The following is an 8,626-nucleotide window of genomic DNA, read 5'->3' as shown; positions in this document are numbered from 1 at the left end:
AAATTTCAAGACAGGAAGGGGATATTTTCATGGCAAAAAATGCTAAATGTGTCACTGTGAAGCACAAAGATGAGTTTAAAAGGATTAAATCAATGAGAAGAGACAAACTTCAACATCAATGTTTTTTTCAATACAAAAAATGCAGTAATGAGCTTTTTCAATTGTAAACATAGATACACATTACATTACAAAAATCTGTTCACATTATACAATAGGGCTGACTAGGGACTCTAGAATAAGTTACATATGACACAGCATAGCCTACAAGGTAATGAAGGTGATCTAAAAAAAAAAAAAAAAAGGCTTATTAAAGTCAAGCAGCCTAATCAAGTAAGGTCACAATCAGAAACTTATTGATCATTCTGCACAGTCGATTAGAATCAGAGTAATATTTGAACAAGTGAAGGTGGAATTTTTGTAGCAAGGTTCATAAGAACAGTTTCTTGTTGGTCACCACACATCCAAACAGTAATGTGCTAATCAATAAAGTCATCAGAAGGTCGTTTGTTCACAGGAATCAATGTGAAATATGTGACTGATGTTACATGTAAGTCAAGGCAGCATATGGACCCTGTGGTCAATCCAGACTGTGGCCATTTTCATATTAACACCTGTAGCAGCTCAGTCTCACCCCATTATAAAAAGGCTGCTAATCCACTGGATCCTGTTAAACTCACACACACACACACAGCAGCCTGATGCCCCCACCCACCCATCCACCCCCAACCCCCTTCCAAGTTAATTAGATTGCAGTCTGTTTAGAGGAGAGAGTTTTGGGAGTCATCCGGAGCTTCCAGTAAGCGCCCGCTGTAGTGCTGCAATGTTAATAGTCCTGGATTAGAGAGACAATGGAGGTGGTGCTGGGATCAAGCTGTGAGGAGGCAGGGTTCACAGATGGGATCAGCATAGCTGCAGGGCCGCGCACACACACACAATCACACACACACACACACGAGGGACACAGAAAGTCGACACAAGTATGTAAAAAATCTACAATTGTGTGCACGTCCACGCACACAAAAGCTTATTATACGCACACGCTGCTGTTTTCACATTTACTTTTCACACATTTACTTCACCGTTAAGAATCACATTATCACATTGCAGAGTCACAGATTAAACTATTCTAACCTCACTCACACACACACACACTGTACACATGCGTTACCTAATCCATTTTTATTTTTTTTTACAGATGTCACCTCTATTATCAAGCATCATATTATCACTCTGCACAATCGCAGACAGAAGCATTTCCGATATAAGATCCTTTCATATACGATCCCGCCGCTAATCTGCACGGTTTACAGATGAGAACAGGATCTGTGTGTGTGTGTGTGTGTGTGTGTTTGACTCAGTGTGTGTGAGTCGATGATCTTGGAATGTCCTTTTCCATTGTGCCAGATGCTTTTGATGTTGGCAACACGCTGTGGTTCAAAATAATCGACAGATAAAGAAGGACTGGAGCAGCCAGAGGGCACGCACGGATTGGAGGGTAACTCTGACAAACCGAGGCAGAAAGAGACTCCAGCAAGAAAAGCTGTGCAGTAAATACCGACACTCGTACGGAATGTTGGACCGTGGACAGAGTCAGAAAACGAGAGACAAAAGACGATTGCATGTTGAGATATTAACACACCCTGTTCACAGTGTGTGCCAAGAATCACCCCCCGACACCCCACCCCCACCCACAATGCACCTTCCCACGCATAGCTGGCTAATATGTGTCAACCTGTTTCAGTCCTGTCACAGCTCTCCAGAGAATAGTTTGACTGGCACATACACTTTGAAAGGGAGGGTATGCAGGAAAATGAAATGTCACCCTGCTAATACAGCGGGCGAATACATAATCGGATGCAGGCCTCGGTTAAAATGTATTTATTAATGAGCCCTAGGGGTTTTCAGCAGCTCCCATTACCAGCTGGGTTATGTTTGGCTCAGCAAAAGAACGTTAGATGATCTTTAAAAAAAAAAAAAGGAATTTTGCCCATATTTATGTAATTAGCGGCTCATGGATGATTCTGAGGGATTTGTCACAATCTGTAAAAACAAAGTAGTAGCACTGATGCATATAGCGTGTAATTAAATCCTTGGACCTTATAGTATAAGCATGGAAATTAGCATTTAGCATGGTTTGCAACAGTGTGACGTGAAAGCTTACGTCAGAACGTGCTAACAGTCACAGTGCCGGGCTTTCCATGTTTGTGAGTACGCGAGGGTCCGTTCACATCATGTAAATTTTGCCTTCTACCCAAAGTCCATGCAGGCTCCCTACATGGATGTTTACATGCAGTCCAAAATGTGTGTTCATATGGAGGCAGTAGTGCACGTGCATGGAAGGCCGATGTTATACTTTCCATGTTTGCAAGCATTCGAGGGCCTGCTGAGGTCTCCCTAAGTCAACAAGAGTCCAGAATTTGTGTTACATGGCAGTAGTGTGTATCCGCAGATTATAAAACCTACTGCGATTGTGTGCAACGAGTCTTCCAAGCAAACTACTTTACGAGTGTATTAGAAAAGTAGTTTAATAATAACTGTTACACACCCTTCATGTCCACAGCTTTTAGAGCTATCTATGTGCACGTCCACTAGGGAGCAGAACATGCTCTCAGTTATCAGGTGTAATGTTTAGCAACTACCATCTTAGTTTCGCATAGTAAGCGTGCTAAAACCTGCATGGTAGCACTTAACACAAAATACAGTCAATGCTGATTGAAATGGTTTGGCCCATATGTGGTCAAAGTATGGAACACATCCAGATTTGGATCTGATCATGCTGGACATTAAGTCAGTTAATGCCACACGAAACCACAGACAGATTCTTGTTGTTCCATTTTCTAGTCTGCTTGGAGAACTCGGTTCTATACATGAGCAGAAGTGAACACCACTGGCCTTTAGCATAGTCGCCACATAAACACTAATTTTAGACTGCATGGAAACGTGGACCATTTGTGTGCTTGCAAATGCGGAAAGCAAAAAGCCTTGATTCTACTTCTTTGAAGGCGGCAGCTTTAGTCACAACAGATGCATAGTTGTTAATGTTGTCCCACTTCCTGGTCCAGTTCGAGGGCTTTATTCCATACATGCAGCAGATCAGCATCTACTTATTCTACAAATACACAGTGCTGTCCTTGTAGTCGCTGCACAGACCGTCCATATTTACACGTGTTTTGGACTGCATGTGGACATCCACAGAGAGATCTGTGCAGACTATTGCGTACTTGGGGGAGATGACAAATTTCTTGTCATGTAGGTCCTTGCATACTCACCGATGCGGAAAAGTATGACACTTGTGTAACACTGGCTCGAGGAGTGATGAATGTACAACTTTTATGACAAGATATCCACCAAGGGGGAAATTCATCAGGATTCATCCTCTGCTCACCACGAGTGTGTTTACAGAGAGTCGTGGCAGTTCATATAAGTGTTACATATATCTTAGTCTGGATTGTTTTAGTCTGGACTTTACTGATCTGGGCAAGCTCATGCATAGTTTTCCTCTGAATGTTCCACACGCTGACCCACCCATCGCTCACATGGCACTAATTCATGTCCAGAGCAAAAAAATGCTATTCAACAGTGATATTATTCTCTCTATCGCATCAGTGTGTGACCGTTCTGGCTCTTCGGAGACATGGAAGTTTAGCAAACACATGGGCGTGGTAGATGCAGTGTCTCTTTGAATTTCCTGTTCTATGAAAACAGACTCACATGATGTTGGAGTTGGAGCACTAAAGCTGATGATGCAGCGTCCTTCGCTCCCTGTATGTGTTGTTTTGTTCGAGAGTGAGAACAAATGGCAAGAAACTTTAATTCAGTGTGAAACTGAAAATGAGATTATGCAATAAACTTATTCAGCATCACACTGAAGATAAACAGCTCTATATTCTAAATATAGCAGAAGTTCGAACGACTGCTGAGAACATGAACAACATCCTGTGCAGTCGGGTGACTCTGTAGCTCATATTCCTGCAGTGTCAGTGTCTTCGCTTTTCATACAGATCTACTTACTGTCAGCGGCAAATAGAGAATCAGGGTGTAACACATTTGCAAAGACAAGTTACCAACCAAATACTTAATTAGAACAATAATCAATAGCTGCAGCCCTGAATTAGACTATAAGTACTTCTTAATTACACAGTACATATATTCAATAATTACAGGGGACAAACAGGGAGGCCTCTATGTACTCATGCTACAGCTACGTCATGAAAATAGGCTGTGATTTTCCTCAAACATCAGTTTTGATCATCAGATAGATCTTACGCAGCGACTGTTTTCTGTTAAGTTAATTTAAAAAAAAGTACATGACGATTCAATAAGAAGAAATGGAATTTAGTTACAGTATGACCCTATTTTATCCATTTCCCTTTTAAAATGACATTGTAACTGGTGGTAACTTCTAAAACCTGTGGCTGTTACCTTCTCCTTTACAACCATTGCGCCTTCTTTCCTATTCAGAGTGAATACATTCTGAAATATGCCATCAGTAATCCTCGGTGTTAGTGTGTCTTCAGGTCAAATATGACTCATTACTGCATCTCATTACTCATCTTTTAAAAGAAAGCCTTCTTCCATCACCTTCTGCTGTAGCTAACAAAGCAGCTTATTAAAGTAGATTTATAACGGACGCTTGGCGGCAAATGGGAAGATTTAACACAACAAAAACACGCCGGTAGAAACTCTTCTTCGCTCGTGTCTGATCCTGTAACATTTTCACATTTCAAATGCAGCGAGCTACCCATTAATACAACATGACCTTTTAACTACTCTGCTTTTTTTTTTTTTATCTTCCTTGATGAAATACGTGAGCGTTCGTGATATGTGCAGCTGCCCCGACGGGCTCTTATGCAATCATTAGTCAGCCTTGTCTAAATTATCCTGTCATTTTGTTTTTCACACAGACGCCACAGACTCTCTTCCTTCCTTTGGTGACACTGACACACCAGCGGTTTAAAAACCCTTGAGGATGTTTCGCCTGGCTGTGGTGTCAGTAAAAAAACACACCAGTACAGTCAGAGGGACAATGGAGGAGGTGGTAAACAGGAGGTTGAGAAAGAAAAGAAAGAGAAGGCCAGATGGGAACACACGTAAGGCCAAGAATGGGTTAATCCATTTAGGAAATGTCAAATAAATCAACCCGATGAGTGCAGGCTTGTGATTATTTATTTAAGTGTACATCTTTTATGTCTAATGTCATGATGGGATGCTGAGGAATTGCACATGATTTCTCCATGTTTTATCTCTCTGTATGAATGCCCATCCCCCCCTTGTAGTCCCTGCAGTGAAAGCAGGCAGGCTGGTAAAGTTGGGGGCAGGGCGGCTCTCTCTCTCTCTCTCTCTCTCTCTCTCTTTCCCTTCCTTTCTGTCTCTAGAGCCCGTTGACAGCTGCTCGGGGAGGCCTGGGGCTGCTGCTTATGGCTGAGCAGAGCCACAGCCGCATCCTGGAAGATCCAGTGAAGAAGCCATTCATGCTCACGGCCACGAACGGCCCCGCAAACTGGAACGACCTGAAATAAAAACGGCCTTGACAAAGAAGACCTAATGTGTGCTCAGTCTGTTTACTTGTGTTAATATTTGAGGAAACCCGGCGTGTCTGACTGGGAGGGAGGAGGTGGAGGGGGGACATGACACACGAACGCACCACTGTTTAAAAGTTTAAAGTCCATCTTAAGTGACGGCTACTTCCTGCCCGGACCCAGACTGTGATTACCCAGGTCACATGGATTGACCCACAGAAAATCGTCAAGTGGAACCGCACCCAGGTCCTTGAGTAATGTGTCTATCCTCTTCCTGGAATTGCATAAGTTTGGGAAAGGCTGCATATTTGGCAGCTATATGCTGAGAGAAATTCAAAAATTGCATAAAGAATCTCTTTTCAAGGAACTTCCTAATGCTGCAATGTCCTTTTCCAAGAATCACTCTGATCGCCAGCACGGAGACACAAGTTTCAATACTTATTTTCAACCCGCCGAGCTGAAAAATCCCATAAGAAGGACAGAAAATGACCCATTTAAACGGCATTTATTGTCCTTAATGTATTATAAAGTCAGAGAGAGAGAGGGGGAGGTGAGCTGCTACTGAATGTAAATAAGGCACTGAAGTGATCAAACCCCAAATGATTAGCCCGGATCAATAAAAACGACTCAATTTTAAAAGCCTGGCCAGCAAACTTGGTCTGTCAATACAGATGACAACGGTGAGAAATGACTCCGAGCCATCAAGGACAAAGGAGGTGACAGCTCTCCCGTGCACGGCCCTGGAGACACGCCAAGGCCTGTTTTTGAAGCCACCGTGCTCTTTGCCTAGCAACTCGGCGGACAGGTGGAGAGCGTCACATAAACACGGACACGTCAGGCTGCATGCTCGTCATTTTTACCATGACGGAAGTTTAGCGGAGCTCACTTTCACAGACACGAAGAGCAAACGTGTCTTCAGAGGTAGAGAGAAAACAAATAAATAAAAATCTACTTCTTTATGAGTACCAGTGTATGAGTTTTTATTTGTCCAATAAGTCCAACTGACTGCTCTGCGGGGCTTAAGTCTGTGGAAGCCTGTTCCTGCCGGGAAAAGCAATAAATAGATTGAAGAAGATTGTCATGTCAAAAATAAAAATGCTTGTTGATGGTCAACATTTTAATATAAAAGTTGAGATTTTGATATGAAGTTATTAGTTAAAGCAGATGTAAGTAATAAGTTATGATTTATTTATGACAAAAATAAAAAATGCTAATTGTATGTAAAAATTAGGAGATGATTATGAGACAATCAATAATAAAAACACTGACTAACTTAATCAAAAAATTGACTCATTAAGACATTAGTTACAATACAAATGCTCATGGTAAATCAGGACTATGAAATTAAAAAATCACAACTCAAGAGATGAAATGCATCTGGTAAATCTAAATTATGCCTAAAATTGTAAATTTGACGTACTAAGGGAAATTTTTGGCCTAACTTCTTATAATTTTGCAATTCTAACTTGCTAATTTGGATTTAAATCTCCTCATTTTGATTTTTTACCTAATAATCATCCTATAATTTTGACTCTCCGTGCTCATTTTTATTTCTAAAATGAATAACTAATAACTTTAGGTCAAAATATGTGACATTTTTTAAATCCTAATTTAGATTTTTAATCTCATGGTTTTTATTCATGATGAGCATTTAGATTTTTGTTGTGATTTAGAATTAGTAAGTCAAATTTTGTGAGGAATTTTTATGTCTTTATTTTGACTCATGTAACTTCCTTTACCATGAGTGACCATGATATTTTATGTTATTTAATTTTGATCTTATCATGACTAACTTTTTTCTGTCTACCTCTTTTTTTTCTTGGCCTTCCACACTTGGTGATCTCCACCTCTACAGTTTCCTGCTGACCACTGATTCACCAGAGCCTCTCCACTTTTAGCAAAGTTCCGGGGAAACAATTACATTGACGTCCGCATCATGTTACCTCTTACACAAGACCACCCAATCTGTGTAATCTGGGGCAGCAGACATGTTGTCTGAATAGAGGCAGGTTTGCTTTCTTAGCCTTGGGTCTAAGTTCTGTGTCTGTTCCTGCGAGCATCCCCTCACACAGAGCTCAGACAGGCCAGGCTTCCTCCAAAGTTAATTATGGCCACAGCTTGCATAGAGGCATATCATTAGCAGTAATTGCACACAGCATCCCACTGCCATGTGCCTCCTTTTTTTTTTTTGTCCCAGATTTACGCTGCACTGATGCATGAAGGAGCACATGCTGCGGATGGGAACGTGGTGCATAGAGGGGAAGGAGTGATGCAACTCCAGATCTCTGTGTGCGAGCATGTGTTCACATCTGTCAACGGGCGGAAATCGGGGGTCTAAGTCTGGCGCTGGGTTTCAAAGAAGCTGGGGTAAAAATGGCACATGTGGATGAATAGAGCAGTTGCATGTCAACTCCAGGAAATACAGGGATTACTGAGAGCCACAGCGTGTTTGTTGTGTAAGCAGGCGCATGTGTATAGGTGTATGTGTTTTCATATCAACAGTGGGGCTGTTGTTCCCTCCTGCTCGCTTGTAGAACTGGTTGGAACATGCTGAACTACACAGGGTACATTTTGAAATCCGAATGCAATTAGCTCGTTTCATCTCAGTAGGTGGAGGCAGATGGCTGCGGCCCACTTTGGAGGAATTCACTTTTGCAAAGCAGGATGGTGCAGAACGCCACCACACTCCACCTGCACGGTGACTGAGTTGTGGGCTTATGTAATACCTGATGGGGCTCTGTGCAGCGCTACACAGGGCTGTGGGTCTAAGATAACCATGCACTGGTGGGGAAGAGACTGCAGGACACAGGAACACATGGGCGCTGTGGCTTAGTTGGTTAAAGCGCCTGTCTAGTAAACAGGAGATCCTGGGTTCGAATCCCAGCAGTGCCTTTAACCAGTCTCTCCTTGGGGATCAAAAAACTATTCCTGATTCTAGAAATAAATCAATATGACAACACATTAGTCAACTTGTAGGAAAAATGGTGTGTAAATTGACAACACAAAACATATTTAGTATCAGAAAACAAAACCAATGACACAAACATTTAAATACTGAAGCTGACAGCCTGGCAACTGGCTCTGAAAAGAGTCAAGTCACTGTTATT

At 41.9% G+C, this 8,626-nt stretch overlaps 1 non-coding gene across 1 annotated transcript; it reads left to right on the top strand.

Moving 5' to 3' along the window:
* The first annotated feature begins 8,337 nt into the window (after window positions 1-8,337).
* On the top strand, window positions 8,338-8,411 carry trnat-agu (transfer RNA threonine (anticodon AGU)). The gene has a single exon. It is a non-coding gene; the product is annotated as a tRNA-Thr (tRNA).
* The last annotated feature ends 215 nt before the right edge of the window (window positions 8,412-8,626 follow it).

Source organism: Stegastes partitus, unplaced genomic scaffold (assembly GCF_000690725.1).
Source record: "Stegastes partitus isolate 25-593 unplaced genomic scaffold, Stegastes_partitus-1.0.2 Scaffold688, whole genome shotgun sequence".
NCBI classification, from domain to species: domain Eukaryota; kingdom Metazoa; phylum Chordata; class Actinopteri; family Pomacentridae; genus Stegastes; species Stegastes partitus.
Note: the sequence above shows the minus strand (reverse complement) of the source record. Positions and strands in the feature narration are given on the sequence as shown.